This window comes from Amia ocellicauda, chromosome 14, assembly GCF_036373705.1.
Source record: "Amia ocellicauda isolate fAmiCal2 chromosome 14, fAmiCal2.hap1, whole genome shotgun sequence".
Taxonomy (NCBI): domain Eukaryota; kingdom Metazoa; phylum Chordata; class Actinopteri; order Amiiformes; family Amiidae; genus Amia; species Amia ocellicauda.
In genome coordinates this window covers 24,031,077-24,057,995 of record NC_089863.1, presented here as the reverse complement: position 1 = coordinate 24,057,995, position 26,919 = coordinate 24,031,077, and the positions used below count along the sequence as shown (strand labels likewise).

Sequence of the window (26,919 nt, the reverse complement as noted above, 5' to 3'; positions counted from 1 at the left end):
ATCAATCAATGTTTAATGAAATGTCAGGGGGATACAGGGGAGCAATGGAAGTAAAATGGATGCAAATATAGAATAACCCTAAACCACAATGGGAGGCTTGCCAATGGAGAAGCCATGAAGCTCCCTGTAATAGGGATAGCAATAAATAAAAGATGTGTTCCAGTCTGCCCATCTATGGTCTTGAGAGAATGCACTTGCCCATTTCTCCACTTCTCGGCAATCGTCCTTTCCTATGACCTGGTCATAACGAGCTCAGCAAGACCCAGGGGGATGGGACAGTTGACTTTTCTACCAATCAGCTCTATTGATCATTCAATTAAATCACCATTAACGCTGTTTACCTGCTGGTCTATGATGGGCGAAGACCCGGACTGTGTATTCTTGTGTGAAACTCTTTTATGCTGCTGTTGCTTAATGGGTCGAAACACCTGCCTTGTAAACTGGAGATTGTGGGTTATCTGGGACTGAGAAGAGCAAGGGTCTTGGTGTGATATTAAAGTAAAGCAGTTTACAATTTAAAAAAAACATTGTGTGGATTGAAATCAGCAAACTGCTTCAGCTGAGAAGTGCTTTGAACCTCTGTGTTTTAGCATGATGCGCTGACACCCCCTCCCTTCAGACACACAGGCCCGTGATTGGTGGCCAACTGGGGTGAGATCCTCTCTCACAGGAAGTCAGGCCACTGTTCTGCTCTTTTTCTGTTTTTATGCAATTTTTATTAACAGAGGTAAACAAAACAACACAATAACGGTCTACATCTAAACAGAAGGGGGGCTGATGCATTGGGAGAACGTATGTGCAGAGTCATTGAAAAACTAGGGACCAGGGGGCAGGGAGCTCTGACAATGGGAGATGTTCCACTGAGGAAAGAAAATCAAGGGAGACTGCTGGTATTAAAGTCCTGAAATGTTTGTACCTCAATGCCAGGAGTATAAGGAACAAGATGTTAGACCTAGAAGCCACAGTGCTGGCGGATGACTATGATGTTGTAGGAGTGACAGAAACATGGCTTACAGAAAATGATGGGGATGAATACAAGTTGAAGGGATACACACAGTTTAGGAGAGACAGGCAAAATTGAAGAGGGGGTGGGGTAGCATTATATGTCAGAAATGACATTGAGGCAGAAGAACTCAAATTAAATCTTTGTGGGTGAAACATTTGAACAAGAGATCTGGAGGATTAGCGGTAGGAGTGTTACAGACCACCCAACTCAGATATTCAGAAAGATGCTGCATTGTACAGTGTAATCAGGACTGCATGTAGCAAGGATGTGGCTGTTATAATGGGGGATTTCAATTTCCCAAACATAGACTGGGAAAGCCCAGTGGGGACTACACAAGCAGAAATGGAATTGGTTGAGATGGTAAATGACTGCTTTCTAACTCAGTTTGTCTGGGAACCAACCAGAGAGAGCGCATGCATCGACTTGATCTTTTCAAATGACCAGGATAGAGTCAGGGGGACAGTAGTTAGAGAACCAATGGCAAATTGTGATCACAATATGGTTCGCTTTGAGGCATTCCTTCAAAAAACAAGGCCCAAGTCTAAAACAATGGTCTACAATTTCAGAAAAGCAAACCTGGAAGGTATGAGGCGGCACTTTTAGACTGGGGCACACGGGATACTATTGTATTGAAATAACATACAAGGACACATCAGCATACGAGAAGATATGTGGGTAACACAGCCACAATTTACATGGAGATATACAAAGGTCTCCTCTGTTCACAGGGTTGGATCTGGCCTTGAAGAAGTAAGTAAGCCAATCAAACGCGGGATGTACGTCCCGCCTCCTAAAGGCAAGCAACCAATCGGCCGCGGAGGGCAGAACGGGAGGACTCGTCTGATTGGGTGCGGGACGTGGTGACGTGTGTTCAGTCCCGCAGACGGCGGACTCGGCTCTGCTCAGCGAGCCGGCCGGAGAGCGCCTGTGCCCGGCTCTGAGGAGAGAGCAGCGCGGAGCGGAGTGGAGCCGGAGGCAGCAGGACCGGGAGCGGCGGACACGGACACAGAGGCCCTCGGTACCGTGTTTATTTCATTACCTGTTTCAACCGCGGAATGTCGGTGTCGGACACTTCATGCCACAAAACTAATAACGGGATTTAAAATAAGTGCCCAAACGAGAGGAGGCCCTTCGCCCCATCGCCCCCCTTTTGTGTCCATTAATAACTAAGTGATCCGAGGATCCTATCCAGTCTGGTTTTGAATGATCCCAGATTGTCCTTCAGCCACATCGCTGGGGAGTCTGTCCAGATGGTGTCTCTCTGTGTGAAGAAGTGTCTCCTGTTTTCTGTCTTGAATGCATTGAAGCCCAGTTTCCATTTGTGTCCCTGCTGGTCTCGTATGTCGATATGTCTTGTGTTTTCGACACATCTGCTCGCTTTGCATCAGTATTCAAAATGTCGGTCCACATCCACGTATGTATTCACAGCTTTTGTCAGACAATGGACATCACTTGCAGGCTGGAGTTTCTGTGGGAGTTTGAACTTTTGTTGGTTACCTGCATGTAATACCTTGCACTTATCCCCATTGAATTTCATCTGCCAGGTGTCGCCCACAACTGAATATTATCCAAGTCCCTCTGAATAGCCTGTTGAGACACCTATTTTAGTATCAACTGCAAATTTGCTAACTACAGAAAATCATACAAACTGTGAGCACAAAGTAGCATCAGATGAATCATTATCTACATATTTACATTTTTTTTTATTCCTTTCAGTGGAATAAAGTTTGTTACCGTTTTAAATAACACAATTTGTCAATATTTTCAACAATTTTTTTTTCTGACAATAATTTAAAATAATGACTGGATTTGAATTGGCTGGTTAGTGCAACTTGCGAGCCACTAGTCCTGCTGGCAAATGGAAAAAAAAAAAGTCAACATCTACCCCTGCTATACATCAACCAGTTCATAATCCATCTACTTACATTACCCTGAATGCCTACAGCTTCCAATCTGAGGATCAGTCTTTGGTGTGGAACCTTATCAAAAGCTTTCTGGAAATCTAAGTATATCATATCATATCATATGCTTTCACATGATCTACAGCTGCAGTTGCATGTTCAAAAAAGTCTAATAGATTAGTAAGACATGATCTGCCTCGTCTAAACCCATGTTGACTATCTCCAAGAATATGGTTTTCATTAAGATGCTCCTCTATTTTCTGTCTAATTGGTAATTGGTCTGTAATTTCCTGGCTCAGTTTTGTCCCTTTCTTGTGGATTGGTTTGACATTTGCTGTCTTCCAGTCAGTTGGCACATCCCCTGTTCTAAGTGTCATTTGGAATATTTGAGATAGCGGCCTATAAATCATTTCCCTCATTTCTTTAAGTACTGTTGGAAATATACCATCTTGCCCAGGTGATTTGTTTGTTTTTAATTCCCTTTAGTACCTCCTCCTCATTCATCCTGATCTCTCTTATGGTTTGACTGGACTGATTGTTAACCTGTGACATGTTTTCTGTTTTTTCGTTCGTAAAAAAAATACTCATTTAGAACATTTGCCACATCTTGTTCCTTTAGCCTTTACCAATTTCACTGCCCTCTTGCTGTTATAGTATTGGAAAAAAGCTCATTGCATTAGTTTTAGCTCCAAGAGCTATGTTTCTTTTTATTTCCCTCTTTGCTTTCCTAATCCCTTTTTTTAACATCTCTTTGCAGTTCAGTATACAGTTAGGTCCATAAATATTTGGACAGTGACACAATTGTCATCATTTTTGCTCTGTACACCACCACAATGGATTTGAAAGGAAACAATCAAGATGTGCTTTAAGTGTAGACTTTCATCTTTAATTTGAGGTAGTTACATCCAAACTGGGTGAACAGTGCAGGAATTACACCCATTTCTATAGGTGGTCCCCCCAATTTTAGGGGCTCAAAGTATTTGGACAAACTAACATAATCATGAATTAAATTGAGAGTTTCAATACTTGGTGGCAAATCCTTTGCAGTCAATGACTGCCTGAAGTCTGGAGCCCATAGACATCAGCAGATGCTGGGTTTCTTCCCTGGTGATGCTCTACAGGCCTGCACTGCAGTGTCTTTAGTTCCTGCTTGTTCTTGCTGTTTGGCCTTCAGTTTTGCCTTCAGCAATGAAATGCTGCTCAGTTGGATTCAGGTCAGGTGACTGACTTGACCATTGCAGAATATTCCACTTCTTCACTTTAAAACAGTCTTGGGTTCTTTCACAGTCTGCTTCAGGTCATTGATCATATTAGGGATGCATAGTTATATAGATAGTTTTATTTTTTAGAAATTAAAGTTATGCAAAGGGAAACCCGTCTACAAATCCAATACATTTCTTTCCTGCAACGGAGGTAGTCTATTTTACCTCAGATCTGTATGAATGGTGGCATTTTGTAATTAATACTGTGGTAATAGTTTCAATAAGAATGCATTATCTGTGATTTCTTTACAGATTAGTGTATTTAATAACGTACAATAGGCTACGTACAGTACAGTACACTACGAGCAATAGAGCCTGATGTGGAAAGGAGTTTTGTGTCTATTTTATTCTTTATGCTTTACGTGATTGGAGACCACGTAATAAATGCACGTTTAGAACACATAAGAAAACTTTTCCATGTGCAACAATAAAATATTTATTTGCTATTTATTATTGTTATTATAATCATCATCAAGATATGTGCTATTAGATGTGTATTTTACAAGTTTGTAACTTGACTCCCTTAACTTATTACTCTTACTACAGATTTGTAACTGCAAACGACACTTTTTGCCCTATTATTTTTTTATTTACTTAGCAGACGTCCTTAACCAGGGCAAGTTACAGTTGAAACAAAATACACACGTTTCACGATTAATCATACAGTAACAGCAACTGCAATATAGCAGGTTATAGTTGAACTAAAGTGTGCACGTTTCACTCGTGGCGTTTATGGGTGCATTTATTAAACCAGTCCTTAATGAAACCCAGATCTGCTGTATTTATTTATTGATTAATTGAACTTGTAAATGGGCACACGTTAACTCAATCGTGTTCGCCTTCCTACTGACTCTCTCTGTGGGGCTGTTATACAACAGACTGCACACCATTCACAAAACGACAGCCTGAAACCCCGTCCAGTTGTTCAATAAATATTAATAATATTGGCTGCTACGCCCGATTATCCTTTAGTTTATTTTAACTAGTCACGGCACTGCACCGGTCCTGTTAAATCCAAGTTTTAATGCACTCGGATATTAACTGTAAGCAGTAATTTTTTCTGTACGTGGATTTCACTCCATGCTGTTAACAAAACTGTAATTTCTTCGTGATCGCACACGGCACTTGAGATTATATCTTCCGACACAATGTATCTGATCTCCTCCCTGTGTCTCAAGTCCAGCACACATCTCGCTGCTGAAAGAGAAGTATTTCCTCAGTGGGGTGACAGATGCTTACGCCCACGTCTGGCAGCAGATAGTTAACCGGCCACAAAACATGGAAATGCCCGTATAAGCGTCCAGGGCCGGATGCATCCGCCAGTGGAAACGGGGTGAAAGCTCTAACCTTATATACAACAAAGCAGTCTGGCACTATATTATCTGTCATTGACACGTGACTGGAGAAAAAGATTATTATAAAAATTAGGTAAGCATGATGCCTTTTCAGACACCACGATCGGTCGCAAGTAATTGGCCATTTTAAAGTAGTCGGCAGATACCAATTACATTTTTTGTCTATAATCTGCCGATACCGATTGCTGGCCGATTAATCAGTGCATCCCTAGTCCATCTGCACTGTGAAGCGCTGTCCAGTGATTTCTGAAGCATTTGGCTGAATCTGAGCAGATAATAGAGCCCTGAACACTTCAGAATTCATCCTGTTGATTTTGTCAGCAGTCACAGCATCAATAAATACAAGGAAACCAGTTCCCCTGGCAGCCATACATGCCCATGCCATTGCAAGCTTCACAGATGAGGTGGGATGCTTCGGCTCATGAGCAGTTCCTTCCCTTCTCCATACCCTTCTCTTCCCATCATTCTGGCACAAGTTGATCTTTGTCTCATCTGTCCATAGGATGTTGTTCCAGAACTGTACAGGTTCTTTAGATGTTTTTTGGCAAACTCTAATCTGGTCTTCCTGTTTCCTGTTTCCATCTTGTGGTAAACCCTCTGTATTTACTCTGGTGAAGTCTTCTCTTGATTGTTGACTTTGACACAGATACTCTACCTCCTGGAGGGTGTTCTTGATCTCGCCAACTGTTGTGAAGGGTTTTTCTTCACCAGGGAAAGAATTCTTGTCATCCACCACAGTTGTCCGTGGTCTTCCGGGCCTTTTGCTGTTCCTGAGCTCACCAGTGCATTCTTTCTTTTTAAGAATGTACCAAAAGTTGATTTGGCCACACCTAATGTTGCTGCTATCTCTCTGATTGGTTTGTTTTGATTTCTCAAGCTATTGATGGCTTGCTTCACTCGCAGTGGACTTCTTTGGACTAGAGCTCTTTGGACTTCATATTGAGGGTTAACAGTAACAGATTCCAAATGCAAATGCCTCATTTGAAATCAAGTCTATAGTCATTTTATCTGCTTACCTGTAATTGAATGAATGAGGGAATAACGCACACTTGGCCATGGAACAGCTGAGACAGCTGTGCAGCCAATTGTCCAATTACTTTTGAGCCCCTAAAATTGGGGGACCACATCATTGTAGTGGTTTCAGTAAATCTCGGGATACACCGATTTTAAGAAGTAACAAGTTTATTATACAAAATAAGAAATACAAGTTAATTTGGAGTCCTCTTCTCAAATGAAGTGAAGAAAAGAACTAAGGATATGAGTTGGAGAAGCCTTTTTGCATCTTCAGATAGACAGTAGGTTGCAGTCTTATCTACAGTGCATCTGGAAAGTATTCAAAGCGCTTCACTTTTCCCACATTTTGTTATGTTACAGCCTTATTCCAAAATTGATTTAAATTCATTATTTTCCTAAAAATTCTACAAACAATACCCCATAATGCCAACGTGAAATAATTTTATTTTAAATTTTTGCAAATTAAAAATAATAACAAAAAAGCACATGTACATAAGTATTCACAGCCTTTGCTCAATACTTTGTTGAAGCACCTTTGGCACCAATCGCAGCCTCAAGTCTTTTTGAGTATGATGCTGCAAGCTTGGCACACCTATTTTTGGGCATTTTGTCCCATTCTTCTTTGCAGGACCTCTCAAGCTCCATCAGGTTGGATGGGGAGCGTCGGTGCACAGCCATTTTCAGATCTCTCCAGAGATCGGGTTCAAGTCTGGGCTCTGGCTGGGCCACTCAAGGACATTCACAGAGTTGTCCTGTAGCCACTCCTTTGTTATCTTGGCTGTGTGCTTAGGGTCGTTGTCCTGTTGGAAGATGAACCTTCGCCCCAGTCTGAGGTCCAGAGTGGTCTGGAGCAGGTTTTCATCAAGGATGTCTCTGTACATTGCTGCATTCATCTTTCCCTCGATTCTGACTAGTCTCCCAGTTCCTGCCGCTGAAAAACATCCCCACAGAATGATGCTGCCACCACCATGCTTCACTGTAGGGATGGTATTGGCCAGGTGATGAGCGGTGCCTGGTTTCCTCCAGACATGACGCTTGCCATTCAGGCCAAAGAGTTCAATCTTTGTTTCATCAGACCAGAGAATTTTGTTTCTCATGGACCGAGAGTCCTTCAGGTGCCTTTTGGAAAACTCCAGGTGGGCTGTCATGTGCCTTTTACTGAAGAGTGGCTTCCGTCTGGCCACTCTACCATACAGGCCTGATTGGTGGAGTGCTGCAGAGATGGTTGTTCTTCTGGAAGGGTCTCCTCTCTCCACAGAGACACACTGGAGCTCTGTCAGAGTGACCATCTGATTCTTGGTCACCTCCCTGAATAATGCCAGTCTCCCCTGATCGCTCAGTTTGGCCGGGCAGCCAGCTCTAGGAAGAGTCCTGGTGGTTCCAAACTTCGTCCATTTACGGATGATGGAGGCCACTGTGCTCATTGGGACCTTCAATGCTGCAGAAATTTTTCTTTACCCTTCCCCAGATCTGTGCCTCAGTACAATCTTGTCTACAGACAATTCCTTGCACTTCATGGCTTGGTTTGTACTCTGACATGCACTGTTAACTGTGGGACCTTATATAGACAGGTGTATGCCTTTCCATATCATGTCCAATCAACTGAATTTACCACAGGTGGACTCCAATCAAGTTGTAGAAACATCTCAAGGATGATCAGTGGAGACAGGATGCACCTGAGCTCAATTTTGAGTGTCATGGCAAAGGCTGTGAATACTTATGTACATGTGCTTTTTTTGTTTTTTATTTTTAATAAATTTGCAAAGATTTCAAACAAACTTCTTTCACATTGTCATTATGGGGTATTGTTTTTAGAATTTTGAGGAAATTCAGAATTATTAATTTAATCCATTTTGGAATAAGGCTGTAACATAACAAAATGTGGAAAAAGTGAAGCACTGTGAATACTTTCTGGATGCACTGTATTGGCCGCTGTCCTGTTCATCCTGTCCAGCTGGTTTGAGAAGTGCATGCATTGCGCACTCATCTTGAGGAATCCAGCGTGTGCCTTTGATGCTGGAAGGGTTACTCATGTTGAGTCCCAGCATTGTGTCTCCTCTGAGATTTTGGGCTAAAGTGGTATGTTTTCCACAGCAGGTGGAGGAGTTCATAAAGTTTAGCTACCATGGGCTCCTTTTTTTGGACAGTTCAGCCTGGCCAATTCCAATCTAAATGAATGACACAGTGTATGGGTATGGAGCTTCAAAGTCTGAATGTTTCTATAATACAATTTACCTTTAGTAATTAGGAAAATGAGGATGCCTTAACAAGAATTGCAATGATTAAATTATACCAATTCTTGGTTTTATGTATATTAGATCACATTCAGTGTATTTCTAAACACAGCGGTAATCAAATTTACCTGTGAGGCATGCAGTGGAATGGAATTACATACTCTCCGACCTCTTTGAGCAGCGCAGTGACACGTCCACGATGTCCCATATTCACCGCAGCTCCATCGGCTCCGAAGCCAACGATCTTGTTTATCCATCCAGTCTCCTGTCCCAGCTGCTCAAAAGCAGTCTTGGTGGCTTTTAGTACTCCTTGAATGAGATGGTAACTTGCATTAATCAGAAGTACAAGAAACTCTGCATGCCTGATTTGCATTATTGTCTCGTTATTGAAAAACACCCTAATAGTGGGCTACTCGCCTAATGCATGGCTGTGTTGTAGTTCCTGTTGCCCGACCAGCTTGTTTGTTGGCTTTCCATTTTGAAGGATTCGAACATAGACTATTTTGCATTCCTTGCTCATTGCGTCAGTGTCCCCATCGATCATCACAGAAAGGTAGCGGCTTCCTCTAATTTCCACCACTAGGTCAGACTTAATTTCATCGGCTATCATCGAACTCATCTCTCCACATCAGACGTGGTTATTGTAAGATGAAGTGATATCTGCTTCGTTCTTTTTGCAGAGCAAAATCAACAGCTTAAACTTCGTAAAAGGAAGTTCTTCTTTGACAATGCAATACGCCACATTCATTTTCATTCTCACGTCACGGAGAGCAGCAGCATACACTTTGGTCATATAACTTTTTATGTTATCCCCTTTTAAAATGCTGTTACCCACTACATAAGGATTTACTCCGTTTTTTTTCTTGAGCCTCCCTGCACCAGCAACAGAACAAGAGCTGCTGTTTCGCATCAAAAGTAGCCAAGGGAAACCCCTTTTCCACTCGGCATTATATCTATAAATTTTCCCTTTAGTTTCGCCCTAAATTTCATTTGGCATTGGTTCTTCTTTAGTTTCTTCCTCGTGGGCTCGTTTGGGGTTTTGGTTTAGCACTAGAAAATACCTCTATTTTCTCGTCATCTAGCTTGTTATTTATTATTCAATTAAAATTATATTATTGTGAAATTTTATGGATGCTTTTTTTTTTAATTTGGTCAGGCAAACTGATGCTGTAGCCACACAGTCCAGGAAGGTCACAGGTCATAACGAATGGTGTAGTGCGATAGTGCACATAAGGTTTCCTATAAGCATTCAATAAGAACTGACTGTATTTACAATGCAGACAATAATAAAGATTCTGTAAGAGAACAAGACTAAAGCCTGGGACACACCAGCGCATTGCGTTGTCGTATCGCGTTGCTTCACCTCACATCAGTTTTCAATATAATGGATGTCTGTGGACCCAGACACATCAGTGCGTTGCGTGGCTCTTGTCCAATGGCACTCAGAATGTTGTACATTATGGCACAGGTGTATTAAGTATTTTATAATATTAACTGGTTTCTATGTGTTTTGAATCCAATGTCTACTTCATATTAGGAAAGGAAGTTGATCCATATAGCCTAGTAGTAATTAATATATCTCCCTTCTCCACACCCACTGGAGTTTATACCTTATTAAACTCTGTAAATTGCCGATCTGTTGGGAGATTTGTTTTAACCTGGAGGTGGGTGCAGATCAAAACGGGACATAAATCACACGAATACAAAAATAAGCTCACACAAACGCAAAATGGACTCATCAATGTTTAAATACACGCAGTACACATTTTTAGAGAAGTAAAATAACAAACAAATATATATATTTTACAAATCCAAGCAAGGCACTTACTTGCTTTTTCACACTGTATGCAGTGAAGAGCATTTGTTCAGTACAAGAAAAGAAGTGGGTGAGGACTGCTACACTAGTATATTCAGTATTCAGTTAAACAATACCTCATCTCACTGTGTTAACTTGGATGGAAACATAACTTTGTGTTTCCCCATTGCATATTAACTTTTGAAAATAAGATCAAGCGTCCTTGTACATTACTGAACTGTCTTGAACCACTTTTTTGTTACGTTGGGTATGCCTACACAATAGTTTTAGAACAAGCATAGAAGTATGCAAAATGTTGTATAGTGCATACAGAAGGGATGGAGATGAAACAAAATGCAAAGAATATGTTGAACTGCAAAGAGATCATAGGAAAGGGATCAGGAAAGCAAAGCGGGAACTAAAAACTAATGCAAAGAGCTTTTTTCAATATTACAACAGCAAGAGGTTAATAAAGGAGGTAGTGAAACGGGCAAAAATTTAAGTATCTTGGAAAGCAAAGGAGATGTGGCAAATGTTTTAAATTAGTATTTCACAGAGGTTTTTACAAAAGAAAAAACAGATGACATGCCACAGGTTAACAACCAGTCCAGTCAAACCCTAAGAGAGATCAGGATAAATGAGGAGGAGGTACTAAAGGAACTAGCAGAATTAAAAACAAACAAATCACCTGGGCCCAGGGAATAAAATTAACACCCGCCAAATGCAGGTAGATTTAGCCAGTGGCGGGTGAACCTGTCAATTTTACCAGCCACTTTTGGGGAGTATTTGTCAGTATATTTCAAAATACGAATTAATTTGTTGATGTTGTAGTGTGGTATGTTAATTTGGCAAATATGATGTTTTTTGAAAATATTTGGCATCTGGACAGTCTTTGGTCCAAGAGGACATATTTCATGGAGAGCAATGAAGCAGAAGTAAGGTGGTTAAGGATGTGGAAAAATAATGACTTTTAATTACTTTTCATAGTCACCATTACTGACTTTTGAATTACCTGGATCAAAGTGTTTCAGAATTATAATATGACAGAAAAGGAAAGAGGACTGCAACAAACACATAAACGCATACAGAGCCAGCTATTGCTATTTATTTTGTATTCGCTGGAACTCAAATGCACAGATTTGGAGAGGAAAATAAATTGTTAGACAAGTACATTGTATAAATTCGCTAGATAGATAGGTCTTATACATTTTGTATTTCGCTGTTGTGACCGGAACACATTGCCACAAGGACGCTAACGTTAAGGCATTTTCATCGCAGCTCACATTGCTAAACTGAATGCAACTGAATGAAAATGTATAAAAAATGAAAAAGAAAAACATATTGGTCGGTCAATTACAGCTGTAATTGCAAAATATTCCTTTATAAAACAAATAGTCACAAACTTTATAGTTAATTTGAAATTGTGACGACAATGAACTAAAAGTTGTGCTAATGTCGGGACAACACGAGTCTGACACGAGGTGTGTGAGAGTTGACAGGTCTGCTGTCTTATGCCATTTCCATACGTCTTCTAATAATGTATTTTTACGTAGATATTTATTTAACAAAGTTGTTGTGTTAGAAAAGTATTCATCAATTGCATCAATTACACCATATACATTTCTGCTGAAATGATTTGCGATAGAGACATGCATTTTTTCCTGCGTAGTGGAGATTCTGCTGAAGAGAAACGTGCGGTTTGTTTACATCGCGTCTCTGCTGGCGTGCATCGTATTGACCAATGGAAAGGACGTCACTGTCTGTCTTCATTCCTATATATATATATATATGTATATATATATATATATACCACAGACCGTGACTCTATGAATATCTAGCCAATCCAATAAAATCCTTTTAATGACGTGCAGAAACCCAGAGAAGGGAGAAGCACTGAAGAAGAAGAGGAGTATGAAGAGCAATAATGTGTCATTAACACCCCTTCTCATGTGTTGGTGTGTTTATACAGATCCCCAGCAGCTGCCGTGTTATTGCATGTGATTGATTCATTTGAAAACGATGCTCCCGCACAGTCTCTACTAGCAAGTGTTTCTGCATTCAGCAGAATGCAATCAAGACCTTATAACACTTGCAAGTAGAAACTGTGTGGGAGCATGTTTTCTATCCAGATCCTTTTCCTCATACACACCTGTCTAGTCTATACAGGTGTGCAGTTAGCTTCTGTTATGGTGATTGATTAATTACCTGAATAAATGCCACGTTTTAACATGTTCACCACACATTTACGCACCCTCATGCATTTCTGGTGATGTTTGCCTTTGGCTGGTAAAAATACCAAGTGGCTGGTAAGTGTTTTCCTTCTACCAGACACAGTGGCTAGTGGCCAAAAAAGTTTTAGCCCCTGCCTGGGCAAGATGGTATATTTCCAACAGTACTTAAAGAAATGAGGGAAATGATTTATAGGCCGCTAACTCAAATATTCCAAATGACACTTAGAACAGGGGATGTGCCAACTGACTGGAAGACAGCAAATGTCAAACCAATCCACAAGAAAGGGACAAAACTGAGCCAGGAAATTACAGACCAATTACCAATTAGACAGAAAATAGAGGAGCATCTTAATGAAAACCATATTCTTGGAGATAGTCAACATGGGTTTAGACGAGGCAGATCATGTCTTACTAATCTATTAGACTTTTTTGAACATGCAACTGCAGCTGTAGATCACGTGAAAGCATATATGATATGATATACTTAGATTTCCAGAAAGCTTTTGATAAGGTTCCACACCAAAGACTGATCCTCAGATTGGAAGCTGTAGGCATTCAGGGTAATGTAAGTAGATGGATTATGAACTGGTTGATGTATAGGAAGCAGAGGGTGTCGATTAGAGGAGTCACTTCTAACTGGAGTGAGGTTGTTAGTGGAGTTCCACAGGGATCAGTACTAGGGCCTGTGCTTTTTCTAATCTATATTAATGATCTGGACTCTGGGATAGTTAGCAAACTTGTCAAATTTGCAGGTGATACTAAATTAGGTGGCTCAGCTGATACAATCTCAGCAGCACAGGCTATTCAGAGGGACTTAGATAATATTCAGTTGTGGGGCGACACCTGGCAGATGAAATTCAATGTGGACAAGTGCAAGGTAAGACATGCAGGTAACAAAAATGTCCACTATAATTACACTATGGGAGGAATAGAACTAGATGAAGTAAAGCATGAGAAAGACCTAGGAGTCTATGTGGACTCCTCACTTTCTCCATCCAAACAGTGTGGGGAAGCAATAAAAAAGGCACACCGGATGTTAGGGTATATTTGTCAAAAGTGTAGAATTGAGAACAAGGGCAGTGATGTTCAGACTGTACAATGCACTAGTTAGAGCTCATCTGGATACTGTGGACAGTTCTGGGCTCCACACTTCAAGAAAGATTTCGCTGCTCTAGAGGCAGTTCAGAGGAGAGCAACCAGACTTATTCCAGGTCTGAAGGGAATGTCCTACTGAGAGACTGAGGACCTGAACCTTTTCACCCTGGAACAGAGGAGACTACGTGGGGACTTGATCCAAGTCTTCAAAATCATGAAAGGCATCGACCACATCAAACCAGAGGAGCTTTTCCAGATCAGCAGGGACACACGCACCCGGGGACACAAATGGAAATTGGGCTTCAAGGCATTCAAGACAGAAAACAGGAGACACTTCTTCACACAGAGAGGTGTCACAATCTGGACAAACTCCCCAGTGATGTGGCTGAAGAGACAATTTGGGAACATTTATAAACAGACTGGATAGGATCCTTGATCACTCAGTTATTAATGGACACCAAACGAGCATGATAGGGCGAATGGCCTCCACTCGTTTGTAAACTTTCTTATGTTCTAATGTATCCATATAAGCATGATTAAACGTGATAAAGCTATGTGTTGTTACACACAATGTATTATTACATAAAGCAATAAAGAGAACTGCAACAAATACATGTTGAACAGAAAGCATTTTCCTATGCAACATTGACAAGAATACATTTCAAGTAGAAGAGAGAAGTGCAACAAATAGCCGATCATAAGTGCCATAGAAAGCATGTTTTCTATTAATGTAAACTATTAATAATTACATATTGTTTGAATATCTGTTATTCATTAATCATACATTTGAAAGAATGCAGGTTATAGTTATAAAACGCCAAATGTCTGACCCAGAATAGCTGTACCAATCAACCAGAAATTGCATGTTGGCGCATGAAAACACAAAAATGTAAAATTACAAAAAGTAGAAGACAGAAGTGTAACAAAATTGCCTATTATAAGTGCCACATAAAGCATTTCATACAACTATTAACAACAATAATGCCATATTGTGTTTGAATATGTGAGTAATTCATTAACTATAAATTTGTCCAGAATAGCTGGTTCAGATACCATGGTTAATGCAGCTGCCCTGTGATCAGGAGGTTGTGACATTTTCACTTGCTGGTTTGAGCTCAGATTGAGCTGATACAGTGATTATCCGCAAATAAACATGGATTGGAAATGGAGACTGAAGAGAGTGCGTTTTGGGCATGCCGTGTATATGAACATGACTGATTCAGGGGCATCAGTGATACTGCGAATGACAAATCATTCGTGGGTTTGTGCCAGTGCTGTGAAAACACTCGAGTGAAACGCAGGTCCAAATGGCACCCAGTGTTTTTAATCTACTGATCAATATGCGATCAATACTGCACAATACAGAGTGCAATAGTGCAGCACATCCACCAAAATAATGATTCACGGACATTATCAGCGGAGGAGCATTTATTGCGATGCTATATATTGGTGGAGTAAAAGTGTCACCTGGAGAGGCTGTCAAAATGCAGTGTGAGATACGAGCTCCTGCAGGGAAAGTACAGAAACTGTCCTGTGTGACTATACGAGCTGTCCGGTATGCAGGATAAATATATAGTAAATAGTTTATTGAAATACACTGCTTGTATTCACTGTAGCTTTGTATGTTGAAGACAAAGTTTACACGGTGTTGAAAATGTTTACTGTAGTGTACAGTTATGTTTTGATAAATGCAATAGTTATTTTTGAACTATAAAATATTGCTTTTGAGCATTATTCCAATATTTATGTTTGCACTTTTTTCTTTATCTTATGCCATTTCTGAGCTTTTTGCTTATTGTAGGTTATATAGTTATTTATGTTTTGACTGCAGTGTGCATGTGTATTGTATTGTGTATTGTAAGTGTATTGATGATATTAATATTAATAATATTAATGTTTTATGGTCATTATAAGCGCTTTGGCGCTTGTAGGTAGTTTGAAATGTCAGCGCTTCTAGTGTTAATTAATGTATCATATCATAGAAACCTCTTACTTTACTTATTACACATAGTTGATAATAACTGTATGCAAACTTTTGTATTATTATTTATTTTTTTACCCAACACATCTCGGGCTGGATGAAACCTGCTGGCGGGCTGTATCTTTGACACCCCTGATCTAGATTCACAAATATATTTAACAGATGTGACATTAAAACAACCCAATGTCAAAAATGATTTTTGGTGGGTAAATCAACTTTCAAGTGGCAAAAGGCCGCACTGATTGTACTTTTAGTTTTTTTTCTTTGCATACAGGCACATTGAGTGGTGCCTGCACTCCCCACAGTGTCCTGTTGTTTCAGTGACTCCTGTGTTGCTGTGTTAGTGGTGTTTAAGGTCTGTGCTGGGAGCAGCGTTGCAAGATCTGCTACAGAGCAGTTAGAAAATGAGTTGCTTTCTATGAGATGTGAGGGAATTGAGGCTGCACTTTATTGGTGGAATCTCAATTCCACCAAATACCTCATCCTTGCTGTTTTTGCACAAAGGTTTCTTTGCATTTCAGCATCCAGCTGCTCTTCTGAATTCTGCACATCTGTATCTGCAGTCCTAGATGACACTGTCTCACCCACGAGCTCATTAACATGCTTGAACTTCTGCAAATCATGTCTATCCTAGTTGTAAGTTCAGGTAAAAAAAAAAAAAAATCGTAAGTGCGCTGGATAGTGTGCTGCAACTAGTCTTTTTCTTGTGACAGACAGTCTTGTTTTGTTAAAAACATTATCATTGTTTTCATTCCTAACAAGAGCATTCTAGGACACCCCCCTGTATATGAACATGACTGAGTCATAGAAATGTGGTTTGAGAAAAGGAGGTTTTGAAAAACCTTGGTATTTTCCTTTCACTCATCCCTGCATTAGAGCAGATGATGGATACGTTTTTTCACTTTTGAAAACCTTATGTCTGACAAATGTAATGTTACTGGTGTTTTTGTTTCTTGTGAATCTAATCTATCCATATATATCACACTTTAATATGTCTTACTTGTATAACTTGATTCATAAGCGTGATACCGTAAGTGTCCTTCGGTATAACCACACCTTTTTTCTTGAAGTAACTTATGTACATTTTCTACACACATAACCAGTCATATATTTAATTGTCCTAAAATCAGGTGCTAACCAAGCATAGTCACATTCCCATGTTTTAGTTTTTTTGTTTGTTTTCTTAGCAATGATCCCATTTTTTTTAGTATGATCTGACAATGAATAGAAAACAAAATGTCCTAGAACAGAACAGACCTACCCCCGCATAGAAACATCTGACAAGTCATAAAAAAGAGAAAAAGAGACTGTAGTTAACCAGGTTTTATTTAGTGAATTGAATACATACTTGTGGGAGGATAGCAGGGAATGGAGGCTCAGTCAGACTGCAGGTGAACCAAAACAATATTTTTATTAAAGAAACCGGCACAATGGCCAAACCAAAGGTTTACAAAACATCAGCAAAACATACACCGGCTGGTCCCAGACTTCCACAGTGTAACAAACCCAAAAACAAAACCACAAACACAAACTCATCTTAACACACCTCTTGCTTCCTAAGCTCCCCTCCCCTAAGGTGAGGCTGAGGCCTCCTTTTATAGCAGGTGGCTGGGGTTGATTGATCAATTAGTGTCAAGTGAATGTGCAAAATGTTGGTGACTTATTGTCTGTGATTTAATTGCTGGATTCCCCATTGTGATCTGTGCTCCTGTCTTGTCCTCCCCCAGGAGCTGCAGAGGCCAGAGCTCTCCCTGACTCTGGGGAAAGGGCTCCCATTGAGCAGCAGCCCTGTGAGCAGGACTGGCAGGACACCGAGCCCACAGCTACTGAAGACAGAGTCTGTCTGAGCAGCACGGGAGCAGACCGAGTGAATGGAGCTCAGTGGACTGGAATCTGGCCACATGGCAGAGCCACAGACGGAGGGTTTAACACAGGGACTCGGGGCACTGGGATCTGAGTGTGGACCCAGTGCAGCTGGTGCTGAGCCAGACTCTGCCAGTACACAGTGTGAGCCCAGTGTGTTGTCTGTCCACATTAAGACAGAGGACAGTGACCCGGAGTGGGAAATGCATACGGTTGTGATAGATGAACTATGCGATCTTAAAACAGAGAATATTACAGGAGGCCTCTGTAAACTGGAGCCGCAGCTTCCGGTAGATGGACTGTGTGACACTGACTCTGGTGCCTTGAGGACGGGGCTCAGTGGAGGCAGTGACAGTGCAGTGAGGGGTGAGAGCCCGTCTTCACAGGGCAGACAGCTGCATCCTGGACCCTCCAGCTCTGACTCTCCCCCCTCAAACACAACTAGGAAACATCAGGGCTGCCATCGCTGCCCCCACTGTGAGAAAACGTACAGGAACTCTGGAAGCTTAAAAAGACACCAATGCATTCTGACACAGAAAAGAGTGCACAGCTGCACCCTGTGTGGGAAGAGCTTCACTGGGGCAAAAAGTCTGATATCTCACCAGCGCATTCACACAGGAGAGAAACCGTACAGCTGCTCCCAGTGTGGGAAGAGTTTCACTCAGGCCGCAAACCTTAAAACTCACCAGCGCATTCACACAGGTGTGAAACCGTATAGCTGCTCCCAGTGTGGGAAGAGTTTCACTCAGACGGCAAACCTTAAAACACACCAGCGCATTCACACAGGGGAGAAACCGTACAGCTGCCCCCAGTGTGGGAAGAGCTTTGATTATGCGTCAAAACTGAAAGCTCACCAGCGTATTCATACAGGTGAGAAACCATATACCTGCTCCCTATGTGGGAAGAGTTTCAACAATGTAGGAGGCCTTCATTCTCACCAGCGCATTCACACAGGTGAGAAACCGTACTGCTGCTCCCTGTGTGGAAAGAGCTTCAGTCATACAAACAACCTTAAATTACATCAGCACAGTCACACAGGGGAGAAGCCCTACAGTTGCTCAGAGTGTGGGAAGAGCTTCACTAACACAAGAGACCTTAATTGTCACCAGCGCATTCACACAGGGGAGAAACCGTACATCTGCTCTCAGTGTGGGAAGTGTTTCACTCAGGCAGGAAACCTTAAGTCACACCAGCTCATTCACACAGGGGAGAAACCGTACAGCTGTTCCCAGTGTGGGAAGAGATTCAACAATGTAGGAGGCCTTCATTCTCACCAGCGCATTCACACAGGTGAGAAACCATACATTTGCTCCATGTGTGGGAAGAGCTTTGCTTGTGCAGCAAAACTGACAATTCACTATCGTATTCATACAGGAGAGAAACCATACTGCTGTTTGCTGTGTGGGAAGAGTTTCAGTCATGCAAACAACCTTAAATTACATCAGCACAGTCACACAGGGGAGAAGCCCTACAGTTGCTCCCAGTGTGAGAAGAGCTTCACTAATGCAAGAGACCTTAATTGTCACCAGCGCATTCACACAGGGGAGAAACCCTACTGCTGTTCCCTGTGTGGGAAGAGTTTCACGCAGGCAGCAAACCTTAAATCACACCAACTCATTCACACAGGGGAGAAACCGTACAGCTGTTCCCAGTGTGGGAAGAGTTTCCGTCATGCAAAGAGCCTTAAAACACACCATCTCACACACACAGGGGAGAAACCATACAGCTGTTCCCTGTGTCAGAAGAGTTTCATTCATGGAGGAAACCTTAAACGTCACCAGCTTACTCACACAGGAGGAGAAATTGTACAGCTGCTCCCAGAGTGGGAAGAGCTTCCCTTAAAGCAACCTTAAATTTCTTCCAGTGTATTCATACTAGAGAGAATCTGGAGAGCAATAGATTTGAAAATTTAAAATTTGTTTGTCACAGAGGAGGGTGGAAATTGTCCAATGTTTTGCAACTATGACAGAATAAAAAATACAAAAAGCCAGGCAGTAGAAGGTGATTTCTCCTGTGTTATAGCAAAAAATCACAGACGTACAGATTTCCACATTTCAGTGCTACAGTTTCGTTTTCTCTCTGGCCTGAACATGCAGTTGTGCAGGACTGCATATGCGACTTGGGACAAACCATTTCCCATAGGGAGGATGGGGGTGGGTGGAGGTATATGCACCAATTTATGTAGAGGATGTGAGTTGTTGTTTACTCATTAGTGTTTTCTACACACGGGGTGTGTGAATCATTTCCCCTGTTCACTCCCATTTGTGACGTTCCTGGCTGTATGTATTAGTCTCTCAAGGTATCTTTGTATTGTATCACTCGGCCAGCGCCTACTGTTTTCTTTATGGTCACCAGAAAAATGCTGTTCTGAGTTATGACAGGGTGGTGGTGTAATTTATGGACGACAACATATCCATTCTACACCCCAGATTTGTTTTTTAATCTAGAAAACAAAGCAGTCCAAAACAAACCAGAAAGTAGTCACTCCCACAGTAGTCCATGATAATTTGCATTAACTCTGATTGAAGAACTATCAGAAGACAGCTGCTGACTTTGACACACCTGTGACTGCAAGAAATGTAAACCTTGAAAAGAGAATCGCCCAGGAAATGAGTCGCTTTCAGTGGAGCTGTGCGCTTGACTTGTAAACATAGATATAATCTCAAATGCCGTGTGGGATCACGAAGAAATTAGTTTTATTAGCAACATGGAGTGAAATCCATGTACAGAAACAATGACTGCTTACAGTTAATATCTGAGTGTATTAACGCAGGACCGGTGCAATGCAGTGACTAGTTAAAATAAACTGAAGGATAATAATCAGATCGGTAGGAGCCGATGTTATTCATACAATATTAATAACTGGACGTGTTTCAGGCTGTGTTTTGTGAATGGTGTGCAGGACAATCCGCAGACAATCAGTAGGAAGGCGAACACGATTCAGTTAACGTGTGTCCATTTACAAGATAAATTAATGAATAAATAAATAAGCAGATCTGGGTTTCCCTCTAAAACATTAAGGACTGGTTTAATAAATGAGTCCATAAACGCCATGACTGAGACGTGCACACTTTAGTTCAATTAAACCTGCTATATTGTAGCTGGATGATTAATCATGAAACGTGTGTATTTTGTTTCAGCTGTTACTTGCCCGGGTTAAGGATCTGATAAGTACATTATAAATAATTCGGCAAAAAGTATTGTTTGCAGTTACAAATCTGCAGAAAGAGTAATAAGTTAAGGGAGTCACGTTGTGCCATTTAAAATACATACATACTATCACAAATGATGATGATAATAATACTAAATAGCAAATATGTAGATATTGTTGCACATGGAAACGTATTCTTATGTGAACATGCGTGTCTGAATATAATGTTGTCTACACGTTTAGCTCTTCCTAATATCTCTGAACAGAAACGTGTATTTATTACGCTGTTTACAATCATGTAAAACACAAAGAATAAAACACACACAAAAGTATTTTTCACGTCAGGCTCTATCGCTCGTACTGTTCTCTGTTTTTGTTTTAAAAAATAAAAAAAACACAAACCAAACCCACAGTCGCTGCTCCTCCCATCAGAGGGACGGATTCACAGCTGCCTGGATTTACAAAAAAAGCTCTGGGAATCCGGCACGGCACAACACGGCACGGACGCTTAAGCCAGTGGAACCGAGGCATTAGACATCAGTGTCTGTCTGGGAAATTCACTCAGTTCTGTGTCTGACTTCATTCTCCAGCAGTGAATGACACTAATCTGTGCCACACATTAAGTACCCCAGTATTATTATTAACAGAGTCCTTACCCGGGATGACTTAATTGTCTGAGATTTTCCAGTTCACTGTGTTGTTGTTTTTTTTTAAACTGTTAGTTTCAGTTTTTAAAACTGCTGTTAAAATATGGCTAATAACTCAGTGTTTATAGTTGAGTCATATTTGTATTTTCATCTGAATTGTTACTATGTTTTGTAGATTTCACATCTATGGCATTAATCTCTTCTTTTTCTAAAATAAAAATGTTCCTGAACTCTGCTGCAGTTCTTTCTGTTGGGGGTGTGAATAAGCTCTTGTATGTCAAAGTTATTGCTTGTTTGTGAGAATGGCAAGCAGCATCAAATATGTGAAGAAACACTGCATGCTTTTAAAATCACATCCAGGAATCTATCTTTTTTTAAATTTGACAAGAAAACATTGCAACTTTTCTATCTCTCTGAAATCAACTGCAAAACAGATGTGATGAGAATGCAAGATGCTGAAATGAACTGTATTTTCTCAACTCGCACACGGCTACTTTACACTTGCGATTGTTGTGTAATTTAAAGTCAACTCCCAGAGTTCATTTAGGGTCACATTTCTGGCCTTACTAAGCCAGGTGATCAGTTCATATATATCTAATAAGTTTTGATGATAAACATTCCATCAGGTCTCCTGATTTACACAAACAAACACTCACTTACTTGACTTATTTATATAAAATTGAATGATCTGATCTGAAGAAAAAATTATTTTGGAGTTGAGATTCATATTTGAGGAGTAAGATGGTGGGATAGATGTAGCTTTATGAAATTGTAATGAAATGTATCTGCTTATTATTTACTTTATATGTGTGTAGTATAAGCTTTGTTTAAGTTTAAGGAATGGTTCATTTGCAGTCAATCAATTATAATAATAAAAGGGTGTCCTTTTGGATTACATTATAGCCCCAGAATAGGTTAATTAATGTTTTTTATATATATTACCAAATATCTATTTTTATATATATAGTGGCAGTGTCAGAGGCAAGGCTGGGGTCAGGGCGGGTCTCTCAGTGGAGGAGACTACAAAACCCCTCCTCCAAGACTCCAAACCCTAGAAGCCAGCAGGGCTCCTGATGGCCATAGCCCCGCCCACCACTTCCCCTATAAAAGGAAGAAGGAAGCGAACCAGTGTGTGCCTGCTGGGCTTGGGGGGGGGTAGCAAGGTGCACAGGAGGGTGAGAGCGAGAGAGTGGAAGAGCAGGAGAAGCAGGAGAAAGAAGGGTGAAGCTCACAGTTGACGGATTCACTGGCTTGCGACCCTTTTTCTGGACCTGGACCATTCTCCCTCTTGAACCCCGGACTGTCTGACAACCCCCCACTGGTAACGAACTTTGATTACGGACTGAGACTATGAACCTGCCTTATCCCTTTATGCTTCTGTCTGCCCTTGGATTGTTTAAGTTTAGTTAGTGCTCGGACAGAGCTAGGTTTTGTTTTGCTTTTTGACACTGTGCCTGCCATTAAGGGAAGCAATAAAACAACAGCAAGCTTGTTTTGTACCAGACCAGACCCCGCCTACATACAGCCCTTTCTTGTGACAGGCCCCCAACCCGTTACAATATATATATATATATATATATATATATATATATATATATATATATATATATATATATATATATATATACACTCACCTAAAGGATTATTAGGAACACCATACTAATACTGTGTTTGACCCCCTTTCGCCTTCAGAACTGCCTTAATTCTACGTGGCATTGATTCAACAAGGTGCTGAAAGCATTCTTTAGAAATGTTGGCCCATATTGATAGGATAGCATCTTGCAGTTGATGGAGATTTGTGGGATGCACATCCAGGGCACGAAGCTCCCGTTCCACCACATCCCAAAGATGCTCTATTGTGTTGAGATCTGGTGACTGTGGGGGCCAGTTTAGTACAGTGAACTCATTGTCATGTTCAAGAAACCAATTTGAAATGATTGGACCTTTGTGACATGGTGCATTATCCTGCTGGAAGAAGCCATCAGAGGATGGGTACATGGTGGTCATAAAGGGATGGACATGGTCAGAAACAATGTTCAGGTAGGCCGTGGCATTTAAACGATGCCCAATTGGCACTAAGGGGCCTAAAGTGTGCCAAGAAAACATCCCCCACACCATTACACCACCACCACCAGCCTGCACAGTGGTAACAAGGCATGATGGATCCATGTTCTCATTCTGTTTACGCCAAATTCTGACTCTACCATCTGAATGTCTCAACAGAAATCGAGACTCATCAGACCAGGCAACATTTTTCCAGTCTTCAACTGTCCAATTTTGGTGAGCTTGTGCAAATTGTAGCCTCTGTTTCCTATTTGTAGTGGAGATGAGTGGTACCCGGTGGGGTCTTCTGCTGTTGTAGCCCATCCGCCTCAAGGTTGTACGTGTTGTGGCTTCACAAATGCTTTGCCGCATACCTCGGTTGTAACGAGTGGTTATTTCAGTCAAAGTTGCTCTTCTATCAGCTTGAATCAGTCGGCCCATTCTCCTCTGACCTCTAGCATCAACAAGGCATTTTCGCCCACAGGACTGCCGCATACTGGATGTTTTTCCCTTTTCACACCATTCTTTGTAAACCCTAGAAATGGTTGTGCGTGAAAATCCCAGTAACTGAGCAGATTGTGAAATACTCAGACCGGCCCGTCTGGCACCAACAACCATGCCACGCTCAAAATTGCTTAAATCACCTTTCTTTCCCATTCAGACATTCAGTTTGGAGTTCAGGAGATTGTCTTGACCAGGACCACACCCCTAAATGCATTGAAGCAACTGCCATGTGATTGGTTGGTTAGATAATTGCATTAATGAGAAATTGAACAGGTGTTCCTAATAATCCTTTAGGTGAGTGTATATATATATGTATATATATATGTGTATATATATATATATATATATATGTAATAATTAGTTTTTTAATACCCCCCCCCCCATTCTGAAATGTGGGAGTGGGGGGATACTAGGTCTGAATAGAAATACTGGATTAATCATTAGGTTGTTCTGAACAAAACAAGCCTATTTGCAAAGACATCCCATCAAAAGCGAGTGATCTGTGACCATCTGATTGAGATCCGGAGCAGACTGTGCATTTACCCCCCGGGCTCTGAATGATGTTTGAGAATGAAATGCGCTGGCAGCCAAGAGAATAAGCTTTCAAACGATGTGCGCATTGTAGGAATACAGTGTGACTTCTATGCACAGGAGCTGCGAGTAACACTGACAAATAATGCTTAAGAGGGTGTAGTAACACAGTATATAACTCTGAAATGTACATTATTTTTCAGTTTTTGGTATCCTAAACCTCTTTTTTTCTTTTTTACCTCTGGCAGTTTACTGCTTACCTTTGTACCATTCAGGTTATTCACTGGACTTGAACTGCTTACATTTCTATAAAAACTGAAAAAATGGGGGTGTTCTAACACTTTTGACCAGTAGTGTATATATATAATTTGTATTTTGTTAATATTAATTATATTCTTCTTAATTATTAATTAAGTAGCTTGGTGCAATGTGGTCGAGACAGCGGTAGGTGAGGGTCAGTGTCTTGAACTGAATGCGTGCCGGTATCGGGAGCCAGTGGAGGGAGCGGAGCAGTGGAGTAGCGTGTGTGAATCGGGGGAAAGAGAGACGCCAGACGAGCCGCAGAGTTCTGGATGAGCTGGAGTGGAAATCTGTGGACGGACTTGAAAACTGCTGTCCATAAGCAATCCCCAAGCAACTTGACAGAGCTTGAGCAGATCTACCAAGAAGCAGAAATTGCACCAAGTCAGTGTGCAACGTTGGTAGAGACTGAATGTCTAGTATTGATCAGCAACTATATTGAACTTAATTGAATTAATTCATTTTGTCTCATATAAGCCTGTGTGTATTCGCCTTTCTTTCTGTGTCTTGAGAAGTCTATAGCAGGCACAGACACTCAGATCTCAAAACATCTGATTTCCCTGCCTTGACATTGTCAGGGGACGAGGTAAACATGGCTATATTGATAACAAACCTTCCTGTTGTTTCTGAGTTTTCTACGAGGTTACAGAAGTGCTGAGGTGGAATGTACCACAGGGTTTGACATATCTGCTCATTAGCTATATTGTTGATTATTCAATAGACAATATAATGTGTTAGACAATAATCAGTCTTGTATCTGTTGATAAAGATGTGGTGAGGAGACAGCCTGTCTAATATGCTGTTAGGAGGGGTGAGTTAATCACTTCAGAGAGGTACGAGTGTGGGAACCAGAGTCGATACCCTGGGAGGTGGAGAGGGGGTGAGGCTCCATTGTCAGCTGCTGTGCTAATAGGCAGCTGCCACTGGCTACTCTGGTGGGTGGGGCGGTCACTCTGGAAGGTGGCGTTGGACAGGGGTTCAACTCATAAAAGCTGACTGTCCAGCATGTCTGTATATCAGTGTTGCCTTGCTGTATCAGTATATTCTGGACTCAGTAATACATCACATTGAACCTGAATTGTCTCAGTTCCAGTCGTTTTTACAGGAAGTTCAATTTTTTACATAGTGTGTTCACCATGAAGGTAATGATGAAGGGGCATCATGTTGTAGGATGCGGTAAAGGGGTGCGTTCTGCTGCATTATAGTTAAGAGAGGAAGAGAGGAAGGACAACATCCAAGTCACACAAGTGTTAAATGGTACTGAACTGGAACTGGCTCGACCCTCGCGCTCGTGTACACATCCGCTGTGGCAAATGTTTTTGAAGAGGGAGGGGCGCTATATAAAAGATTGAGTGAGTGAGCGAGTGATATACCTGTAAACACACACACAATACAATGAATGAGCAGTGCACAGCCAATAGGATATCAGCAAGACCTCCCGCTTCCAATGGCATCTGGGTGTCAAGAAAAATGAAGAAGACTAAAAATAAAAAAGCTGAGTTTGGGGGAAACCAGAGATCATGATTTCCACACCTCTTACCTTGGGCACTGATTTGCCTGCTGCCTTGGCTGGGGGGCCTCTTTCTCTTCCCTGCAGAGTGGAAAGAGGGAGTAGTGAAAAGATGCAAAAGGGGCGGGGGATCAGATCTTTGTGCTCCAGAAGACAGTTTGGTCCCAGCCACCACGTAATTTTAAAGGCGAGGAAGGAGACAACAGGTGTGGAACTGCATCCAAACCAATTAAATCACATCAAACCCCGCTGGCTCTGCTCGAGACTCCGGACTGTCCCCTGCCGAGTGGCCCACGCAGACAGGATTGGCGCTGAGGTGGAAGGGAGAAGCTCCATCGCATCCACTGGGTGGGCATCAGGACGAGGGAAACATTGTAGCGTTATGTTGGGTGTATTTGGATAAGAGCATTTTAGCTCTGAGCTGAAGCACTGATCTAAAGAAGACCTCTCCCCCCCCAAAGTTATCAGATTTCCTTAGCTCATCAGCTTGGAACTG

General features: G+C 41.4%; 1 pseudogene; it reads left to right on the top strand.

Annotated features, from left to right (window-relative positions):
* Positions 1 to 1,882: 1,882 nt before the first annotated feature.
* LOC136767472 (zinc finger protein 271-like) lies at positions 1,883 to 21,770 on the top strand (annotated as a pseudogene).
* The last annotated feature ends 5,149 nt before the right edge of the window (positions 21,771 to 26,919 follow it).